This window comes from Musca domestica, unplaced genomic scaffold, assembly GCF_030504385.1.
Source record: "Musca domestica strain aabys unplaced genomic scaffold, Musca_domestica.polishedcontigs.V.1.1 220, whole genome shotgun sequence".
NCBI lineage: Eukaryota > Metazoa > Arthropoda > Insecta > Diptera > Muscidae > Musca > Musca domestica.
In genome coordinates this window covers 55,412-79,925 of record NW_026712263.1, presented here as the reverse complement: position 1 = coordinate 79,925, position 24,514 = coordinate 55,412, and the positions used below count along the sequence as shown (strand labels likewise).

General features: G+C 35.9%; 1 protein-coding gene across 1 annotated transcript in view; it reads left to right on the top strand.

Annotated features, from left to right (window-relative positions):
- Window positions 1-24,514, top strand: part of LOC109613417 (uncharacterized) — a 60,463-nt gene that overhangs the window by 4,154 nt on the left and 31,795 nt on the right. Inside the window, exon 2 of the mRNA XM_059123098.1 lies at window positions 23,400-23,431. The gene's annotated coding sequence lies outside the window, so the exon portion shown is untranslated. The remainder of the gene's footprint in view (window positions 1-23,399; window positions 23,432-24,514) is intronic.

The window sequence follows — 24,514 nt, the reverse complement described above, 5'->3', positions numbered from 1 at the left end:
TTTAGTCCAATTTAAAACAACTGAACCAAACAAACAATTCTTGTCAGTATTCACAAATTAATTTGACTAATTATATTTTAAAGTGGACAGATGGACTCATCATCATCTGCATCATCTTGCAAATTCTTTTTTTTTTCGTGACATTGAATTTTCACAGCTCTACTAATAATAGTTGAAGCTGATGTCGAATGCAGATCAATGTTTTGCTTGAGATCGTTAGTTAAGCGGTAATTTTGTTTAGTTCTCTTTTCGTCATTTTGTTTAGGTTATTATTTTGTTTTTATTCAATTCACTTTGTTTTAGCTTCGGTCGGTCGGTCGGTCGGTCGGTCGTTTTTTGCCTACATCTCCATATTTGCGGTTTAGATTCACTACAAGTTTACGGTCAATGTAAAATGTTGTTGGAGATTTTCAACCGTTTTACCGTATGTGCATTAAAACTGTTTCAATGGTGGGTGAAATGCAAAATGACTTAAGTGGCAAATATAAAATAATGCGAAATGTAAGTAGGGACAATGATCGGGTTCCAAATTTAGAAATAACCCTTACAAACGGTTGTAAGGGCTCTTCTAATATTATTCAGTGTTTGTATTTTTATACGAATAATAGTTTTTCCCTTTTGAGGAGTGATTTTTATACCCTCGGCCAGCCCAATGGCTAGAGAGGGTGTATATCATTTGATACAGCCAAAACGTGTCTCATCGGAATAACGGTTTCAGACCCTAGGTCTCTTTTCAAATCTTTCCAAACCCGTTTCAGGACATTTGGAGTCTATCTAGGGGTGTCCTTCCGCTCGACTGTCTCTCTGTCTGTCTGGATGGTGCACACGATAACTCTCGAAGGGAGTATCCGATTCGGTCCAACCTTGGCACATCGTAATATTATTATCAAATTTAGATCGGGTTCGTAGATGGACAAGATCGGTGCACTCCTTCTGATACCTCCCCCACAAAAGATAGAATGTTTAAAAAAATATTTTACTGCACCAAAAAGAGAAAGGATTATCCGATTTGCTCTAACTTTGCAAATCCTAATATTTGCATCAGTGCTAGGATATATCGATCCACTCCATCAAGATGTGAAAGCCCGACTGTCTTCACATTACAATATTTTCATTAACCCAAGGTCTGGTGTGAAGATGGGATGTATCGGACCATTCCTTCTAGTACCTCCGCCACAATGGGTCAAAATTATGAATATCCATGAAGCTCATAAAACGTGAAATTAACATTCGATTCCATTGAGATTTGGGACAGCTCAATACTTCCATCAACACAAGATCTGTTATAAGGATGGTAGAGATCGGCCATTCCTTCTGGTACCTCCCCCACAAAGGGTCAATGTTTTGAATAACCAAAAACGATTGTAAAATCCGAAATAAACTCTTCATATTTCAGTCATTCCATTATTTCTACTAATAAAAGATCTGCTGTGGAGATAAGATACATCGGTCCACTCCTTCTGGTACCCCCCTCGCAAAGGGTCAGCATTTTAAATATACATGAAGCTCATAAATTGCGAAATCAACATCCGATACCATTCAGATTTGGCACATCTTAATATTTCTATCAACACAAGATCTATTAAAAAGATGGTAGAGATCGGAACATTCGTTCGGGTGCTTCCCCCCATATAGCGTTTAAGTACCTCTCCCACAAAGGGTGATTACTTTATGATTATCGGTCATAATTAGCGAAACAGGACAGGGTTTTTTTTTTAAATATTATCACATATCTCATTGGAAAATGAAGGAAGTAACCAAAACAAGATGCGAAATAAACACCGGATTTTTTTTAAAAATTCCCATATTCCAATATTTCTACCAACACAAGATTTGTTCGATATAGTCCAAATCTGGCGTGTCGCAATATTTATACCATATTTATTTAGGTCCGATACGAAGTGGATAATATTGGCCCATTCCTTCGGAACTTACTCCATAGAGGGTCAGCAAAAAAAAAACTTCTATACACCATTACTCTAAAGTTGTTTATAATAATCTTAATCTTAAAATTTTTATTTCAAAATTAATTAAATTTATTTAATTATTATTTTTTTTTATTTATTAAAATTTTGTAATTTAGTTCCCTTGGCACTTTAACCACCCAACTTTTAATTATTGTTGACTGGTTATAAAATTTTGGTTTCAAATGACGCTATCATTGGTAGTCCCCAGTTAGGTTTTTTTTGCATTTTCTTATACCTAGAGTCTCTTAAAGTCATCGTCGCCGCCGTCGTCGTCGTCACTTAGGTCTGTGTAATCCCGCTAAGCAAGTTCAATGTGGTTGTTGTTTTTTTTTTTTTATAATGCATATATCGTATATCGGTGAACTTGTAAATAAATGGCTGCTCATTGCATTTACTGATATATGTATGTACGTATGTATGTTTGCATGTACGAATTACACTTGTTTGGAATTGATATGTTGACGGAAATATTTATGCATGTTCGTTCTCAAAGTCATTGATCTTAGGCCATAGTAAAAATTACAAGTTTTTAAAGGTCCCAGAAGACTTAGGAAAACCGGTAACTAAGTCAAAAATTAGTATAGAAAGGGGGGAAAATTGAAAATTTTAATTGAAGTTTAGAATTTTTGGGATTTTTAGAATCTCCACAGGCAAGTCCGTTTTCCTATCAGTTCCTTAAATTCTGACGGTTTACCGGGGTATTAACAAGTTCAAATTTACAATCGATTATCGTTCGTATTGGCGAAATTGGAATAGATTGTTGAAGTCTCTGAGTCTCTAGGGGAGCATTCAGAACACATGTTTGATTTTCTTTTTCAAAAAATAATATTTAATCGAATCGAGTTTAACAAGGACAGTGAGCCCAAACTTATACAAGGTGAGGTGATAAAACTGGAACCAACTTCAGACTGCTGTCATTTCTAAAACACTCGTCCAATAGCTGTTAAAATTACTCCAGTGACAGCTCATTATATTGTTTACAAGCGTACAAAAGCATTTTGGTCAGAATTTTCCAGAAAAATGTTATTCGTGATGGAATTCAAGGCTGAGAGTGTGATTTCTTTATATTTGGCTGGAAAACTACATGTGGCTATCGTTACAGCACTTCAGCATTAAAATGTGAATAAGTCTTTTATATCTCGTATCATCGCTCGTTACCGTGATACTGGAAGCGTAGCCCGACGTCAACAGTGGACAGCAAAGGTAAGGATGTGTCCGCCTTTGAGAGGTTAAATAAATTTCACATTTATTTGTTTATTTAACAAAATGTAACAAAAGGAGATCGGTGGACACCTACTTAAAATGGACAAAATTTCGGTCGACCGTCGGTGTCCACTGTTGGGAGGTTTCACTGTACATGAAAGAGTAGGGAAAAAAATGACTGACTTAACGATTCATCAACGGCTAGACAAAACGGCTGAAGCTAGAATCTTTAAATTTTGGGTGAGGGTCACGAAGGGGTCAGATAAGGTTGGGTTTTTGGAAATTCGGTACGAAAAGTATTAAAAAGTACTAAAAATGGTACCATTTGTATTTGAGGTAGAGATAGAATTCCAAAATTTGGAATATGATTCACTGATGGAGTATATGATAGATATACCAAAAGGTTTTTTGGAAATTCACACCATAAGTGCTAAAATGTACTACATTTGGTACCATTTCGAATTGTGTGAACGGTTAGAGCTCAAAACTTGAAATTTGGAATATAGAAATTTGAATTGGAATTGAAGTCCTGAAATTTGAAATTAACATTACTGGCAGTAGTGTAGGATTGGGATATGGAGGAAGTTTTCGATATTCGTTATTATGTGCACGAAAAGTACTAATTGGTACTAAATTTGATACAATTTGGGTGAACCGATAGATCTGGAATTCTGAAATGTAAGAAAAAGGTTACTATTGCATTTTTAGACTTAGGAATGTAGGTAGTTTTGAAAATTCGTACTTATGTGTACTGAATGGCATAAAATTTTAGTTGGAATCCTGAAATTTGGAAATAAGATTTCTATTGGACTGTATGATGACGATGTTATGGAAACTTATACTAAAGTGTACTAACATTGGTACAGTTTGGATTTGGGTGAAATACCAGGATACCAGCTCTATCCTGCAATGTAAATATAATATTACTGTTGAAATGTAGGATTGGTAATATTGGAAATTTGTACTTATATGTACTAAATAAAGTACAATTTGTATGTGAGCGAACAAACAGGGTGGAATCCTAAAATTTGGAGTTGGGACTACTGTGAAGTGTAGAATTGGGGTATGTAGGATGCTTTGGAATTCGTACTTTTGTGTACTAAATGATAGTAAATATGGTACAAATTGGAATTGTGAAGAACCGATGGAGCTGGAATTCCGAAATTTTGAAGGAGAGCCATTAATGGAACGCAGGATGGACGTATTTAAGGGTTCTAACTTTAAAGTTATGAAAAGTTCTAAAATGGCGCTAATCTTGTAAAATGGTATCATTTGGTATTATGCGAACGGAAAGAGGAAAAAACTTGAAATTTAGTACGAACTAGTAAAAAAACATTAAGTTCGGCCGGGCCGAATTTTTAATATCCTCCACCTTAGAGTAATGGAAACACTAGAACATATTATTACCCACAAATACCAATTTTTAGACATATTCGTGGGTAAATGTGGCAAAAATCATCAAAATACCGAATATCGGGAGGTACAGTTACATGGAGGCTATACCAAAGCGTGGACCTATACATACAATGTTTCGGCGCACGAACTAGGGCCCGTTATGACCTACAAATACCAATTTTCAGACAAATCCGTGAAAAAATGTAAAAATCATCAAAATACCGAATATCGGGAGGTACCGTTATATGGAGGCTATAACAAAGCGTGGACCTATACATGCAAAGTTTCGCCACTGGAGCTAGAACCCATTATGACCTACAAATACTAATTTTCAGACAAATCCATGAAAAAATGTGGCAAAAATCATCAAAATACCGAATATCGGGATGTTCCGTTATATGGGGACTATACCTAAATGTGGACCGATTTATCTCATTTTCAATACCAACCATCCTAGACATAATACATATTATTCAGTTAAATTTTGACGATCTACGTCAAATAATGTGGGCTCTATCGTGATTTCAACAGACAGACGGACAGACAAACAGACGGACATCGTTAAATCGTCTTAGAATTTTATGCTGATTATAAATATATATACATTATGGGGTCTACGACGAATATTTAGGGGTGTTACTAACGGAAAGACAAAGTTAATATACCCTCCTTTCCAAGGTGGAGGGTATAAAAATGTGTACTAACTGTCCGAACTTTACTAAATGGTACTACATTTGGAACAGTTTGGTTTAGGGTGAACGGATGAAGCTGCAATTTTGAAATTTTTCATTAGGGTCCTTTTGGTAGTAGGTTTGTGAAGAAGAGGTGGTTTTAAAATGGGTTCTAATTGAAATCTGAAATATGCCTTGGGTGAAGGCATAGCGCTGAAATCCTCAAATGTGTGAGATGTGGGGGTGGATTCAGAAATTCGTACTATAATTTTACGAAAAGTACTGATTGGTACTATATTTGGTATTGGGTGAAGGGAAAGAGGTAAAATTCTGAAATTTGATATCTGTGTTTTTGAGATTTGGTGGTGGTTTTGAATATTTTTAGGAAAAGTACTAATTTTGTTTTTTTATTTTGTAAAAAAAGTAATAAATAGTACTAAATTTGGTATTTGGTGAAGGGTAGAGCTGAACTTCGGAAATTTGACATTGAGGTCTCTGTTGTTATCTAAGATTTAGATCCGAAGGTGGTTTCAGAAATGTGTACAATAATTGTATGAAAAGTACTAAATGGTACTATATTTTGTATTGGTCGAAGGGAAAGAGGTAATATTCTGAAATTGGATGTTTGTGTTTGAGATTTGTCACTGGTTTTGGATATGTGTCCTATACTTTTACGAAAAGTACTAAATTTGGCATTTTGCAGGGGTTGGAGTTGGAATCCCGAAATTTGAGGTCTCTGTTGGTACGCAAATGCGTACTATAATTATTCGAAAAAGAATAAATCGTACTAATTTTGGTTCACTGTTGGCATGTAGGATGGATAGATGTAGATTGTTTTGGATAGGCGTACTAAATGCTACTAAATTGGCTATTGTATGAAAGGATAGAGCTTAAATTTAGAATTTTGATATTGAGGACGTTGAAATAGTTTTGAACTGAAAATTGGATGTGGGTCCAATGGTTTTACTAATATCCCCATCGGAAAACTTCAAAATGAAAGATTTTGAAGGCTTTTTGGTGTAAAAGGTAAATATATCGGTGACAAAGTATCGGACAAGATATGAAGTTGGTATAAATATTGAGATGCACAATTTTTTTTCCACATTTTTAGGAATGTTATGATTATTCAAAATTTGAAGAGGCATACTAGAATGTGTGGTCAAATTTCACCCACTTTCTCTGATACAATTATTAGGATCCTAATTTTGAATTATCTTCTTTCTTTCTATGAGGAAAATTATTTTTGTTTAAAATGTTCATGTGGAGGTGGTACCAGAGGGTATGGGCAAGTAATGCCTATTTCCAAACTCGATCTAAGTTTGTAATAATTTTACGATGTATCAAGTTTGAGCGAAATCGGACGAAATTTGGGCTGTCGTCTGTCTGTCTGGCGCTAGATAGACCTCAAATGTACTAAAATAAATTTTGTTCAAAGAAACCTGGGGCATAAAACTGTTAATTGGATGAGATAATTCTATCTTGCAATATTTCCCCCCTAAATTTTTGAAATTTATATATAAATATTAATATGATACACAAACTTCTTTTTTCCCTATCAAATTATTGTTTATTTCTTGCGGATTTTGCACTAGTGTGTGAAATTGAAAACGCCGCTTTGTATACATAAAAATCATTATGTTTAGGCTTCTATACGCCATCGATTGAATTTCCATAGAATGTAATCAAAGAATTTTGAGATCAATGATTCATCGATTTTCTGATGATGCATCTAAAACCTATGTCGTTTTGTTTGTTTTCGTCTGTTTTTCACTTTCCTAAGCATTGAAGTAATTAGTAATTAATGCAAATTACAAACGGAAGAATTAAATAATGACGATAGAGTGATAATTTTCCAACTGGCAATGATGAATGCTGGAAATGTTTGGCGCAAAAATGAAAACAAAATCGAAAACAGAAACAGAAAATAATGAAATTGACGTGCAACATGCAACGTCATTGAAATTTACTGTCGCAATGTATTCGAAATGACGTTTTTTTGTGAATGCGGTCCCATACACACACTATATATTTGTATAGGTATATAATGTTTGTATAGAATTCACCTGTGCTGATGGGTTCTGTAAGGCCAGTAGCTACCAAACAATAAAAGTCATTTTGCCATTAATTGCATAAAATCTCCAAATAGGTATAACCACCCCAACCTACAACAATTGAGTACTGGTAGTGTGTGTAATGTGTTTGCAATGTCACATTTTATTTGTAATTCATTTTCATAGAGTTTTCTTTCTTTTAGAGGAAATTAAATTTGCAGGTTAGAAAATTTGATTTGTTTATCACTTTCAGTTTTTTTTTAGGGTTGAAGGGAAAACTGAAACTTCAATCAAATAAGTTGGAATCAGGCGAGAGAATAACTCTCATATGTATAGGTATACAGGGTGAGATGAAAAAATTGTAACCCACTACAGACTGCTGTCATTTCTAAGCCACTCGTCCGACAGCTATTAAAATTATTCCAATTACAGCTCATTATATTGTTTACAAGCGTACAAACGCATTTTGGTGAGAATTTTCCAGAAAAAAAGTTATTCGTGATGGGATTCAAGCGTGATTTCTTTATATTTGGCTGGAAAACCACAAGTGGCTATCGTTAGAGCACTCCAGAATTTAAATGTGAATAAATCTTTTGTGTCTCGTACCATCGCTCGTTACCGTGATACTGGTAGCGTAGCCCGACGTCAAGGAAGTGAACGGAAGAATACAGCAACATCAGCAGAAATGGTTCGAAAAGTAAAGAAGCGACTTGATCGAAACCCGCGTCGCAGTGGCCGAAAAAATGGCTCGTGATCTGAACATATCGCAATATTCCATTCGGCAAATATTGAAAAATGAGCTCGGGTTAAAGCAAGGACAGAAAGAAGATAGACTCAAAAGAGCTAAAGAGTTGCTTCGCTTGGCCGAAAGTGATGAACTGCCGAATTTGGTTTTCTCCGATGAGAAAAAAATCGTTGTCCAGCAGTTTGTAAACAAACAAAATTATCATGTTTACTTGCCAAAGGGGACAGCTGAAAATGTGCACCTTTGGTTGGCCACCAGAACTCAAGCGCCGGCCATGGTGATGGTGTGGGCCGCCATAACAGCCGATGGTCGCTCTCCGAATATTATCGCGAAAATATTCTGGAGGGTGTATTAAAACCTTGGGGCACGCAAACACTTTAGCCGCAGATCTTACATATTTCCACAGGACTCAGCACGCGCCACCCACGATTGGTTACAAAATGAGGTTCTTCGCTACATTTCCAGCGCACAATGACCACCAAAATATCCGGATACCAATCTGTTGAACTATTGTGTCTGGAGTATTTTGGAAAGCAAGGTTGACACTTAAAAAATACCAAAGTGTCAATCACCTCAACACAAGCGCTTCGCCGGGAATGGGCCAAAATACCGCAGAGCAACATTCGGGCAGCGTGTGACGGTTTCATTGGCCATCTGAAGGCCGAATTTGATGCTATTTCCGACATTTTTTGCTTTCATTCAACAAAATTTAAAAAAAAACAATGTAAAAATCTTGGCGTTTGACTTTGTTGTAGTTTTTTTTTTATCTCACCCTGTATAATACCATTAAGTACTTTTCGAACAAGTATAGTGCAAAGTCCAGGCTACACAGCGTCTCTAATACAAATTTTCAGATTTCAAGCACTATCTGTCCACCCAATAGTAAATTGTACCAAATATAGTACTATTTAGTACGTTTCGGACACTGTAGTACACATTTCCGAAACCACTAATTTATCACAAATCTACCACCAACAGGGACCCCAATAAAATATTTCGAAATCCCAGGGACCCCAATAAAATATTTCATCCCTTCTCTTTAAACCAAATTGTTCCAAATTTAGTACCATTTGGTACAATTCGCACAATTAGTACATATTTCCTAATCCACCAGTTTACTTTCCATCCTTGATTCCCACACTAAATTTCAAGTTCTTAGCTCTACCCGTTCACAAAACACCAAACGGTACCATTTTAGACGTTAAGTACCATTTTAGAACTTTTCGTAACCTTAAAGTTGGAATTTCCAAAATCCCTTTTGTACATCTATTCTGCACTTCATCAGTGACTCTCATTCCAGATTTCAGAATTCTAACTCATTCCGTTCGGCCAATGAAAAATGTGAAATTTTTAGTAGATTTTAGTATTTTTCGTACTTTTTGTACCCTTACATTTTACTTCTTTTCGTACCGTATTTCACAGGCACCAAGACCGAAATTAGTGCAACATTTTAAGATTCTTGCTTCAGCTGTTTTGTCTGGGCGTGGATTCTCAGTCAGTCAGTTATTTCACTACTCTTTTATAGATTTCAGATTATTCCAAATTTTTACATTGGTCGGTATTAGAAGAATTGGGCCGAAGTGTCCAATCTTCACATTAGGGTTGTATTGGGATGCACTCATTCAAAAAATAGCACAATTGGGAGTTTTTATACCCTCCAAGAAACAAGATGAAGGGTATAGTATCTTCTTATCATTTCTTCTTGAAATATTCGTCAGAGACCTCCTCCGATTCCACTCCATTTCTTTCTGGCCTGTTCAAGGATTTTTTGCATATCCTCAAGAGCATTTCTGCAATTAGTTTTCAATAATGACATTTGCCTACAATGGATCAACAAGATGTTCCACAACAAAACCCGGACAATGAAACCAACGCGGTCATTTGCTGTGTGTCACTTTCTCCAAATGTCTTTCCGATCATGGCGATTCTTCCATAAGAATATTTAGTGCACATATCCAGCATCGCAGCCATCGTCCACATCCACAAAAACAACAATTACCCATCATTAGTAATTGAGATATAAAAACAACAACACAAAGTGGATTTGTGTTGGTGTTCTTATCGCCAGAAGAAACCGTACTTTTCGACCACGTACGTCGTCTATCACATCCAGTGTAAATGCGGTGGCATTAGAAGATATCTTTGGTTTTTTTGGACCATCATCTCAATGTAAACATACTTGTGCCATGCCATGGCTTCTGTCTAACCTGTTTTCCAGCGCTAGCCCCAGAAGATCTCTATGCGAGTAGGAAGATGTGATGGATAAATTCTTGAGAAAAAAAAAAAAAAAAAAAAAAAAAAAAAAAGAAATGTGCAGTTAAGAACATGTTCTAATACAACTTCGATTAAGATAAGAGTGTGTACGAGGAGCTAATGGGAAATTGAGGACTTTAAATTGAATAGCAATAATATGTAGGACTTCTTGAAATATGCAGGGGAAATAATATAATAACAAGGCTAAGGCCAAGACAAAAAAAAAAATACAGAAAAAACGTATATATCGGCGTTTTGAATGTTTATATTGCAAGGTAGCCTCATTACTTTTCCACATTTTTTTTAAAGCCCCATCCTAAATCTTAAATCATCATCCCTAAATCTTATTTGCGGGTTTGATCTACAAATCGACTACTATTTAATCCACTTGAAATTGTACCTAAAATCGTCAAAATACCCAATATAAGGAGGTACTGATATATGGGGCCTATACGAAGACCTGGACCTGCATAGGCAATTTTCTGTCACGGACTGTAGTTTCCATTACGAACTCTAACTAAATACGTAATTTGAAACTACTACGGTGAATAAAGACGCTAAAATCATCAAAATACCGAATATTGGGATGTACCGTTATATGGGGGCTATACGAAGACGTGGACCTGTATAGACAATTTTCTGCCTTAGGCTGTAGTATCTATTTCGAACTTCAAATGCCAAATTTGAAACAATTCCGGTGAATAATGTCGCTAAAATCATCAATATAACGAATATAGGGAGGTACCATTATATGGGGGCTATGCGAAGACGTGGACTTGCACAGACAATTTTCTTTCTTAGGCTGTAGTATCCATTTCGAACTTCAAATGCCATATATGAGACAATTCCGGTGAAGGATGTCGCTAAAATCATCAAAATACCGAATATCGGGAGGTACCGTTATATGGTGGCTATATGAAAACGTGGACCTACATGGCCCATTTGCGAACTTAACCTGCCTACTGGCAAAATAGACATGTGTGCAAAATTTTAGCCTTCTAGCGTGATTACAACGGACAGACAGAGGGACAGAAAAATTTAGTACCATTTAGTACACATAAGTACAAATTTCGAAACCAATCTACATACCTCAGCCGTACTATGCAATAGTAGTCTTATTTCCAAATTTTAGGATTCCAACTTTATTGGTTATCCCAAAATTTACATTGTACCAAATTTGGTACCCTTTAGTGCACATAAGTACGAATTTCCAAAATTACCTACATTTCACTATTCTACAATGAAATAGTAATCTTAGTTCCAAATTTCAGGATTACAACTCTATTGACTATCCCAAAATTTACATTGTACCAAATTTAGCACCATTTAGTACACATAAGTACGAATTTTCATAATTACCTAAATTTCTCATTCCTAGAAAGTAATACTAATCTTATTTCTAAATTTCAAAATTCCAGCTCTATCGGTTTACCCAAATCGAAATTGTACCAAATTTAGTACCATTTAGTACAATTTCGAAAACATCCCCATATCCCAATCCTACACTCCGCCAGTAATGTTAATTTCAAATTTCTGGATTCCAACTCCATTTGTTCCTCAAAATTCAAATTGTACTAAGTTTAGTACCGTTTTGTACTTTTCGAGTACATGAGCACACACTTCTAAAACTACCTCCTTACATCGACTGTACTCCTCCACCTTGGTTACCATTCCAAAAATCAAGCTTTTAGCTCTAACCGTTCACATGCTACGAAATGGTACCAAATGTAGTACATTTCCAAAATTTGTAGCAAATTTAGTACCATTTAGCACTTTTCATGCACATAAGTACAAATTTCGGAATTTACCTCCACATCCCAATCCTACACTCGGCCAGTAATGTTTATTTCAAATTTCAGGATTCCAGCTCCATCCGATCCTCCATATTCAAATTGTACTAAAAGTAGTACCGTTTACCACCACAAGGTGGTCAGGGCATTATGTATTTGTGCATTTGTTTGTAACAGGCAAAAGGAAACGAGATAGACCCATAGTTCTTTTTGATGATCTGCATAGAATCACATTCTGAGTGGATTTATGCATGTCCGTCCGCCTGTCCGTCTGTCCATGTATTTTTTTGAACAAAGTACAGTTCGCATTTATTACCCGATCCATATGAAATTTTGCACAAATCATTTGTTTGGCCCAAGGACGAACTCTATAGAAATTGGAGATAATCGGTAAAAATTTAGATATAGCTCCCATATATATCTTCGTCCGATTTGCCTTTTATTGTGCACCAAACGTGTAATATCAGCCCGAATAGTATACAATTTTGCACATACAACCAAATTAGACCTGAAAATAAGTATGCCAAATTTGATCGAAATCGTTTCAGATATATCTATAGCTCCAATATATATTGTTCATCCGATTTGTTATTTTAGTCTTCCGCAGCCGTAATATGCACTCTGTAACAACAATATTTAGGGAAATAAATCAAATACAGCTCAGAAATACCTTTGCTAAATTTTATCGAGTTCGGTTCGGATTTGTATATATCTTCCATATATAACTTCGTCCGATTTACATTTTATTGTGCACCATGCGTCTAATATTTGCCCAAATGGTATGAAAATTGGCACTTAAGACCGAATTGAGTCTAGAAGCTAGTATGTCAAATTTGGTGAAGATCGGTTCAGATATAGCTATAGCTCCAATATATATTGTTGATCCGATTTATTATTTTTGTCCTCCGCAGCCGTAATATGCACTCTGTAACAACAATATTTGGGGAAATGAATCAAATACAGCTCAGAAATACCTTTGCTAAATTTTATCGAGTTCGGTTCGGATTTGTATATATCTGCCATATATAACTTCGTTCGATTTACTTTTTATTGTGCACCAAACGTCTAATATTTGCCCAAATGGTATGAAATTGGGCACTTACGACCGAATTGAGTCTAGAAGCTAGTATGTCAAATTTGGTGGAGATCGGTTCAGATATAGCTATAGCTCCCATACATGTATAGTTCATCCGACTTGTTATATTTGTTAACCACAGCCGTAATATGCACTCCGTAACAACGATATTCAGGCAAATATATCAAATACAGCTCAGAAATGTCCTGCCAAATTTTATCAAGATCGGTTCAGATTTGGATATAGCTCCCATATATAACTTCGACTGATTTACATTTTATTGTGCACCAAACGTCTAATATTTGCTCAAATGGTATGAAATTTGGCACTTACGACCGAATTGAGTCCAGAAGCTAGTATTCCAAATGTGGTGAAGATCGGTTCAGATATAGCTATAGCTCCCATATATATTGTTCATCCGATTTGTTATATTTTTTAGCCACAGCCGTAATATGCACTCCGTAACAACGATATTCAGGGAAATATATGAAATACAGCTCAGAAATATCTTTGCTAAATTTTATCAAGATCAATTCAATCAGTCAGTCGATTACTTTACTCTTTTATTAATATAGATTTTAAGGGAATTCGGAATACAAAGACTGTAGAAGAGCTTTGGAGGGCTTTTCAAGTCATTTTATCTATAGACGGCATTTATAAGTCCTTTATCCTATAGATACCTTTGGAAAGTCTTCTATCAATAACACATCCCTGACTTATCACCCCTGCCTCGTAAATGTGCACGCACCGACATTAAAATATCGTTAAAACAAGACGATGTTGTTGTGGCAGTAGCATGGATTCTCTCTCTCCAATCTATGTACATTAATCTTCTTCTACTTCTACTGGTTCTTAATGTTCATAGAGAAGAACAAGACAAACGATAGCAACAACAACCATACATTTAAAATAATTAAAATCAAAAAGAAATTCTTAAAATCCTACAATTAAGAACTGACCGAGCAGAGCACACAACGCCAAAATGCCTGGGCCATAAAAACTGGTATGGAAAGTGGTGAAATTTGAGAATAAACTCGACGTTATAACCATATGTACATACATATGTATATATTCATGTGAACAAATCATGAAAATGGTTTTTCTTCATAACTCGTTTGATTTTTCTTTTCCATCATTATTATTATTATTTTATTTTTTTTTGCATAAATGTTTAGAAGCCGCAACGTAATTTTAAGCAAGAGTCTCAAATCGTGTTTTACGGCCATTTGAGTATGGAGGGTAATAAAAATTAATTACCAGAGTAAAAATAAACAATTGCTTCAAACTTAATATTTCATGGAATTTTTTTGGATTACACATTTGTATTTTGCAGTCTTTTGTGTAATGAAGTTTAAAACTATATGTTTTCAAAAATTCTTTCCTATAAAAGTTCGGTTAAAATTTATTCAATTTCAATATAGATTTTAAAATATCTCCCACTTAGAGAAGAATCTCACAAGGTTATGTTTCTATAGAAAAAATATTTTTTTCTTCTCATTGTCATCTGCAGCAGGGGACCATATATTAACATTTTTTATCAAAAAAACTTTGAAAAGTAAAGAAAGGTCAAAAGTCTGGGGGGCGTCTATATGATTCCCAAACAACCATGAATATTTAGAAAAGCTACCAGTAACAAAGGACACTTATATCGGGAGTTTATATTGAAATACGTCAAACCCACAATAATCCTTTTTTGACTGGGTTAAGTCATCGGCTGGTTTCTTCATAAAACCAGTAAAGAAAGTCCTCAAGTCGGGCGGGGCCGAATTTATGATACCCTACACCACTTTGCTAATTTAGTAGAGCTCCACATAACAATTAAAAGTTTTTATGGGAGAATTTAATCATACACGCTATGAATATAATTATTATTTAAAGTTCAAAAGTTGCCGAAGCATTTGTATCTTTTAAATTCGGACTTGTATTGCCCATTTGGTGCAAAATTAATTTGAAATCAGATAAAGATATATATGGGAGCAATATCCAAATCTGAACCGATCTCGATAAAATTTGGCAAAGATATTTCTGAGCTGTATTTGATATATTTGTCTGAATATCGTCGCTACGGAGTGCATATTACGGATGTGGGTAACAAATACAACAAATCGGATAACAATATATATGGGGGAGCTATAGCTATATCTGAACCGATCTTCACCAAATTTGGCATACTAGCTTCTAGACTCAATTCGGTCGCATGTGCCAAATTCCATCGCATTTGGGCAAATATTAGACGTTTGGTGTACAATAAAAGGTAAATCGGACGAAGTTATAAATGGGAGCTATATACTAATCTGAACCGATCTCGATAAAATTTAGCAAAGGTATTTCTGAGCTGCATTTGATATATTTCCCCAAATATTGTTGTTACAGAGTGTATATTACGGCTGCGGAGGACTAAAATAACAAATCGGATGAACAATATATATGGGAGCTATAGCTATATCTGTACCGATCTTCACCAAAATTGACATGATACCTTCTAGACACAATTCGGTCGTGTGTGCCAAATTTGGTGGACAATATAAGGAAAATCGGACGAAGTTATATATGGGAGCTATATCCAAATCTGAACCGATTTCGATTAAATTTGGCAAACTTATTTTCAGGCCCAATTTGGTTGTATGTGCAAAATTCCATACTACTCGGGCTAATATTACACAATAAAAGGCAAATCGGACGAAGATATATATGGGAGCAATATCTAAATTTTTACCGATTATCTCCAATTTCAATAGGGTTCGTCCTTGGGCCAAACAAATATTGTTTGGAAAATTTCATCTCAATCGGATAATAAATGCCACCTGCATTTTGTTTATAAAAATACATGGACAGACGGACTGACATTCATAAATCAACTCAGAAAGTGATTCTATGGAGATCCTCAAAGTAACTATGGGTCTATCTCGCTTCCTTCTCCATGTTACAAACAAATGCACAAAGACATAATACCCTTACCACTATGTGGTGTAGGGTATAATAAGAACGGAGCGTAGGTAATAAAGCGTTTTATGTATTCTCACCTTTATAGTTTGGAATCAGAGGGAACTTATATATGTGAGGTATGCCTCTCGCAATTTCTAAGCCAATCGTCCGACAGCTGTTACAATTATTCCAGTGACCGCTCATTATATTCTTTACAAGTGTACAAAAGCATTTTGGTAAGAGTTTTCCAGAAAGAAAAAAAAGTTCTTCGTGATGGAATTCAAGCGTGATAGTGTAATTTATTTATATTTGACTGGAAAGCCACAAGTGGCTATAGTTAGAGCACTCCAGCATTTAAATGTGAATAAATGTTTTTTGTGTCTCGTACCATCGCTCATTACCGCGATACTGGTAGCGTAGCCCGACGTCAAGGAAGTGGACGGAAGAAAACAGCAACATCAGCAGAAATGGTTCGAAAAGTAAAGAAGCCACGACTTAATCGAAATCCGCGTCGCAGTGACCGAAAAATGGCTCGTGAGCTGAACATATTGCAACATTCCATTCGGCAAGTATTGAAAAATATGCTCGGGGTAAAGACTTTGAAATTCCAGTGTCCAAAAAGTGCAAGAACTTACACCGCAAAAGAAAGAAAATGGACTCAAAAGAGCTAAAGAGTTGCTTCGCTTGGCTGAAAGTGATGAACTGCCGAATTTAGAATTTGATATTCTCCGATGAGAAAACATTCGTTGTCCAGCAGATTTTGTAAACAAACAAAATTGACGCGTTTTCTTGCCAAAGATGTCAGCAGAAAATGTGCACCTTCGGTTGGCCACCAGAACTCAAGCGTCGGCCATGGTGATGGTGTGGGCCGCCATAACAGCCGATGGTCGCTCTCCGCTCGTATTAATCGATCGTGGCATCAGAATAAATGCCGAATATTATCGCGAAAATATTTTGGAGGGTTTACTAAAGCCTTGGACACGCAAATATTTTGGCTTGGACATTCCAACAGGACTCAGCACCATCGCACTCAGCACGCGCCACCCAAGAATGGTTACAAAATGAGGTTCCTCGCTTCATTTCCAGCGCATGATGGCCACCAAAATCTCCGGATACCAATCCGTTGGACTATTGTGTCTGGAGTATTTTGGAAAGCAAGTTTGGCACTAAAAAATACCAAAGTGTCGATCACCTCAAGCATTTGGAACGAATTTGGAAATTTTCAAAAAATAAAATCCTTAAAAAATTTTGTTTTAATTTTAAAAATACCGAAGATAGTATATTGGAGTATATACGACGTCGACCTACATATGCATTGTTTGTCATAAGCCATTACCATATTCAAATTCGAAACTTGAATTAAACGGTCAATAATGTAGCTAAGATCCTCAAAATATCGTATATAGGGAGGTACCGTTTTATCGGAGCTGTGCGAAGACCTGGACCAACATAGACAATTTTCTGTCACAGGCTGTAGCATTCATTACGAACTTCAAATACGACATCTCAAACAATTTCGGTGAGTATTGTACCTAAAATCGTCAAAATACCGAATATAGGGAGGTACTGATATATGGGGCCTATACGAAGACTTGGACCTGCATAGAGAATTTTCTGTCACAGACTGAAGTTCCCATTACGAACTTTAAATACGTAATTTGAAACAATTCTGGTCAATAATGACGCTAAAATCATCAAAATACCGAATATTGGGAGGTACTGTTATATGGGGGCTATATGAAGACGTGGACCTGCACAGACAATTTTCTGTCATAGGCTGTAGAATTCATTACGAACTTAAAATACCAAATTTTAAACAATTCCGGTTAATAATGTCGCTAGAATCATCAAAATATCGAATATTATATTATATAAGACGTGGACCTGCACAGACAATTTTCTGTCTTAGCCTGTAGTGTCCGTTTCGAACTTCAAATACCAATAAACAGACAGACGGACAGTACTAAATATTTACTTTGTTAGGTCTGACATGAGTATTTCGAGGAGTTACAAACGGAATGACAAAGTTAATATACCCTCCATAGTATGGTGGAGGGTATAATAAAATTATGGCGTTTGACTTTGTTGCAGTTTTTTTTTATGTCACCCTGTATGTATTTGACCTCCACAAGTCTCTCTAAAATAACTCAATAATGCCATCTATCTATAACTCTCCTCCAGAGGTTTCCTATGTGTGGAGGATCTGTACAGTCCCTATGACATAAAAAAATCAACAAGATTTCCACCCCTGGGTTTCTGCCATGTATCTTTTAAAATCCCTCCATTTATCAGTAGATGACCTTAACAAAGTTATCCATACATATAGGGATCTTGAAAATTTTTTCTCCATAGAGGATCTTTAGAAGTCTTTCAGAGGACCATTAAGTGATCTTCATTTCTTCATTATCTATCTATTGCGATTTAAGTTTTTCTATCTATAAACAATCAGTTGAAGTTCTTCTATCCATGGAGGATCTTTCGTGTAGGTCTTATATTCACATTAGAGTTTTTAAGGGTTTTCTAAAAACATAGGATCTCTTGCCGTCTTGTGTAAACAGGGGTCTTTTAGAAAGACCTCGCTCTGTCCATAGAATACCATTTGCTAGTCTTCGGTACATCCTTTTGAACAACTTTATGTGAAATGGAACCTTCTGAAGATCTGTTATCCACATATGGAAGGACATCTAAGGATAGAATGTTGTTAGGATATCTTCTTTCTACAAATGGTCTATTGCTTTGTCGTTCCCAGACCTTGAGATGCATTTCTTTAAATATAAACTATGTTCGAAACTGTAAAATTAAAAGAATCCCGATCGTATGCAAACACTTCCTCCATTTAAATGTGATTTTATTTACAATAAATATTTTAAGAAATGTTTACCTTAGATTACCCTAAATTACGTATCGAATTTCTGTTTCGATTCAGTTCCCTAGCCGATAAAACAAACAAACAAACTGCTCTAATTTAAACCTAAATACAGTTCAAAGGTAAAGCAAATAACACATTATGTGGTTAATGCTCCTAAAAAATTCTACCTGGATCTAATTACACCCCCTCACACACACACTCACACAGACCGATCGCTGTTGTCATTCATCATTTCAGTGAACGAAGCAAATGACTAAGCCGCTGCCATTGAGAAGTTGGGAAGACGACCAGCAACAGGAAATTTTAGAATATTCTTCTGACACTCGAAACACACAATGGTAGCCCATATTTTCAGACGAGAAGACACATAAAAAGCCTCCAAAGAAGGAGAACACCAAAAGGAATTGAACAATAAACAGCACACAAACAAAAGCCGAGAAGAATAAATCCTTTGTATTTCCATTAAAAATTGAAATAAATGTCTGTTTTTGGTTTTCCACAGAATTTCTTTGTAAACCACACAACACAACAATAGCCATTGTCCTCGGGTTCATTCTGGCGAACGATTATGGGGGGTTGAAGACATTTCTGTTAGTTTTGCGCAATAAATCGAATGGGAATAACGTCCGTTTTATGTGATGGTCGTATTTCACGCTTGTTCCAGTCGAATGATTTTGGGTCAAAATCTGCCTGATTCGGTTACAGTCATTGGTTTTATTTATCGACTATTAAATCTGGGTTCAATTCGACCTTTTGGATTACTTTACAGCTTAGATTGTCCTATAATATTTAATCTTAAAATTAGGTGCGAACAACTTTGATGATCTTAATGTTTAGGGGGCAAATACAGGGTGAGATAAAAGAAAATGCCATAGTTTTTAGATTTTTTTAATTTTATTGAATGAAAGCAAAAATGTCGGAAATAACATCAAATTTTAGAATAAGTTTCAATTTGTTCGAATTGGTCGCCCTTGGCTCTAATTATGGTCTTCAAACGGCCAATGAAACCGTCACATGCTGCCCGAATGTTGCTCTGCGGTATTTTGACCCATTCCCGGCGAAGCGCTTGCTTGAAGTGATCGACACTTTGGTATTTTTTAGTGCCAACCTTGCTTTCCAAAATACTCCAGACACAATAGTCCAATGGATTGGTATCAGATTTTGGTGGCCATTGTGCGCTGGAAATGAAGCGAGGAACCTCATTTTGTAACCATTCTTGGGTGGCGCGTGCTGAGTCCTGTTGGAACGTCCAAGGTCTGCGGCCAAAATATTTTCGCGATAATATTTGGCATTTATTCTGATACCACGTTCGATTAATACGAGCGGAGAGGTTGTTATGGCGGCCTACACCATCACCATGGCTGGCGCTTGAGCTCTGGTGGCCAACCGAAGGTGCACATTTTCAGCTGACCTCTTTGGCAAGTAAACACAATCATTTTGTTTGTTTACAAACTGCTGGAAAACGAATGTTTTCTCATCGGAGACGGAGAAAACCAAATTCGGCAGTTCACCACTTTCGACCAAGTGAAGCAACTCTTTAGCTCTTTTGAGTCTATTTTCTATTGTCTTTCTGTTGCGGTGTAAGTTCTTGCACTTTATGGAATTTCAATGGCTTTACCCCAAACTCATTTTTCAATGTTTGCCAAATGGAATATTGCGATATCTTCAGCTCAGGAGCCATTTTTAGGCCACTGCGACTCGGGTTTCGATCAAGTCGCTTCTTTACTTTTTGAACCATTTCTGCTGATGTTGCTGTTTTCTTTCGTCCACTTGCTTGATGTCGGGCTACGGGCCTGAAATCCATCACGAATAACCCTTTTTCTGGAAAATTCTCACCAAAATGCTTATGTAACAGTTGTCGGACGAGAATAATACAATGCAATTCAAATTTTTTAAAATATTGACCTCTTGTCAGGGAGGTGCCAGAAGAAATGGGCCTATAAATTCCACATTCTCCTCAGACCTGTAGTTAAGAGAAAAAAATTAAAAAAAAATCGCTGACTTGTTTCACATGCTTTAACAGAACCTCTTGGGGAAGGTAACACACGGAGTAAACTGATATATTCCATCTTCACACCAGATCTGGTGTTATTGTAAATTTTGGAATGTGTCAAGCGTAGAATGACTCGGATGCTTATTTCGCTTTTTATAAGAGTTTGGGTTATTCCAAATTTTGAACCGTTGTCGGTTCCATCTTCAAATCAATTTTTTTTTAGTAGAAACATTGGGATGTGTTTAATTTTAAGAGCATTGGATGCTCAGTTCACTTTTTATTATTGTTTTGGTTAAAAAAATTATGATGCTCTGTAGGAGAGGTACCAGAAGGGGTTGGCCGGTATCTACCATCTTCCCAACAGATCTTGTATTGACGAATGTCAAAGGAATCCGATTTTTATTCGACGTTTTACGAGTTTCATGGCTATTCAAAATGTTGACCCATTGTGGGGGAGGCACCAGAAGGAGTATATTGATATATCCCATCTTTACACCAGATCTCGTGTTAACAAAAATATTGGGATTTGTGAAATTTGAAGACAATCGGACACTTATTTCGCATTTTATGAGAGATAATATTATTCAAAATTTTGACCCTTTGTGGGGGGTCAGAAGGAGTTGTTCTATATATTCCATCTTCACACCAGGTCTTGTTTTAGTGGAAATAAAGGGGTGTGTGAAATTTTAAGGGAATTGTATGCTCGTTTCGAGCTTCATGTTTATTAAAAATTTTGACCCGTTGTGTGAGTGGTACCAGAAGCAGTAGACCGATATATCCCATCTTCACACTAAATATTGTGTTAACAAAAATATCGGGTTGTCAGAATTTTTAAGACAATCAAAATAACGATTTTTGGGCCCTACGTCCCTTTGGACCAAATCCGTTTCAGGACATTTAGAGTCGATCTCGCGATGTTCCTCCGTCCGTCTGTCTGTCTGCTGGCTGGTGCACACGCTAACTCTCGAAGGGAGTATCCGATTTGGTCCTAACTTCGTACATCGTACTATTATTGGCAAACTTAGATCCAGTTGGGAAATAGACAGTATAGATCCACTACTTCTGGTACCACCCTCGCAAAAGGACGAAATTAAAAAAAAATTATTTTAAGGCACAGAAACAGAAAGGATAATTCGACATTGCTCCAACTTTGCGAATTCTAAAATTTTCATCAGTGATAGGTCAGGTGCGAAAATGGACAATATCGGTCCTCTCCACCAGGTACCACCCCACAAAAGGTCAAAATGTTGAATTATTACAACTCTTATAAAATGTGATGTACGAGCCCGATTGTCTTCAAATTTCACACATCCCAATAATGTTATTAACCTAAGGTCTGGTGCCAAGATGGCATACATCGGCCCACTCCTTCTGGTAGCGCCCCCACAAAAAGTCGAAATGTTGAATATCCATTAAGCTCATAAAACGTATAATTAATATCCGATTCCATTTAGACTTGGCACATCTGAATATTTCTATCAACACAAGATCTGTTATAAAGATGGTAGAGATCGGATAATTTCTTCTGGTACCTTCCCCACAAAGGTCAAAGTTTTGAATAACAAAAACGACTATAAAATCCGAAATAAGCATCCGTTTCTCTTCATATTTTACACATCCCATAATTTCTACTAACTCAAGATCTACTGTGAAAATGGGATAAATCGGTCCACTCCTCCCTTACAAAGGGTCAAAATTTAAAAAAAAAAACCAATAAGCTTAAAATAACGCCAAATTAAAATCTGATTCCATTCTGGCTTGACACATCTCAATATTTCCATCAATACCAGCGCACAATGGCCACGAAAATCTTCGAATACCAATCCGTTGGAGTATGTTGTTGTCTGGAGTATTTTGAAAGGCAAGGTTGGCACTAAAAATACCAAAGTGTCGATTACCTCAAGCAAGCGTTTCGCCGGGAATTGACCAAAATACCGCAGAGCAACATTCGGGCAGCGTGTGACGGTTTCATTGGCCGTTTGAAGGCTATAATTCGTGCCAAAGGCGACCAATTCGAACAAATCTAAACTTATTCTAAAATTTGATGTTATTTCCGATATTTTTTGCTTTCGTTCAATAAAATTTAGAAAAATGTAAAAATTATGGCTTTTGACTTTGTTGCAGTTTTTTTATCTCACCCTGTATAATCAGGAGTCCTCCCCACACAAAAAAACTAGTGAAGAGTAGACTCCGTAAAAAACTCCCAACTTTTGAGCAATTCTGCTCGTGGGCAAGTTTCGCTCCTAAGTGAAAATGAACAAATCTTACCTCTGGTGTATAAAGAATTTATCTATAACTTCTTCATTGTATTTTTCTTAGAAATATAAATCCAAATGGCATAAGTTTTTATACATCACGATAGATTCTGGAGATTAAGATTAAAACCCAAATCAGTCATCTTCATAATAGCCTAAATTAATTTTTCTAATTTTAATTTTTTTTCTATATTTGTATATTTTCAGATAAAAATAATAAAGAACACCACAAATAAAAGGTAAGTCTTGTTTAGATTTTGTTTTTGTTATCATATTTTTGTAAACATTGTTTTGTAAATTTCTAAAATATAAATTTATTGAATTCCCTATTGCCTACATATCTAAGGACTACATGAAATCTTAAATTTTTACATTTTTACTAACCTTTTTCTCAGTGGAATCTAAGGAAACCAAACGTTTTCAATTGACAAACAAGTTCCTCTAAAACATTATTCCCACATTCTAAATTCGAAACATTTCCAAATTATTATTAGAACGACAATACGTTTGGTTAATTTCAATACGAGTTATTATCAAATTAATTTTTTTCTCTCAATCTTTCTTCGTCCGAATATGTGTACGTTGTCAAATTCAGGTTTAATCATTCAGGTCAATGTACAAATTCATTCATTTCGACTAATTTCGCTTCTCATCTTTGTCGCTTTGTATGTGCGTTCAGGTGGAATGGACAAATTTCATCTCAAGTCACGTATGTCATTTGCGATAATGCTAAGTGATGATGTTTCGCTACTGTTTTAAATTTATTAAAGACTTATTTAAGAATTAATGAGAAATGGGGTGAACGGTCTGGAATAAACTCGACTATGGTCCTTGAAAAGTCCTTGAAAAATGATTTAAAAGTCCACGATTATAGCTCTTACAATGCTTGAAAAAATGTATATTTATATTTAAGTGCTAAAAAGTTATATTTCAAAATCCCGATTTATATCCTCGATTCCAGCTCTCTTTCATCTTGAAAATTTATTTCAAAATTTACGTTAATAGATCTTTAAGTCCTTAAAAACATGTTTAACCAGTAAGGAAAGCTCAAAAGTCGGGCGGGGCCGACTATATGATACCCTACACATACCCGAATGTAAGGGATTAAACAACTAAATCGGATGAAACATATATATGGTTGCTATATCTACATCTGAACCGATTTTCACTAAATTTTACATACTTGCTTCTAGGCTGAATTTGGTCCGATGTACTAAAATTCAGTCCATTTGGACTTATATCGGCCATTTGGTGCACAATTAACCCAAAATCGGATGAAGATATATATGGGAGCTATATCCAAATCTGAACCGATTTCGATA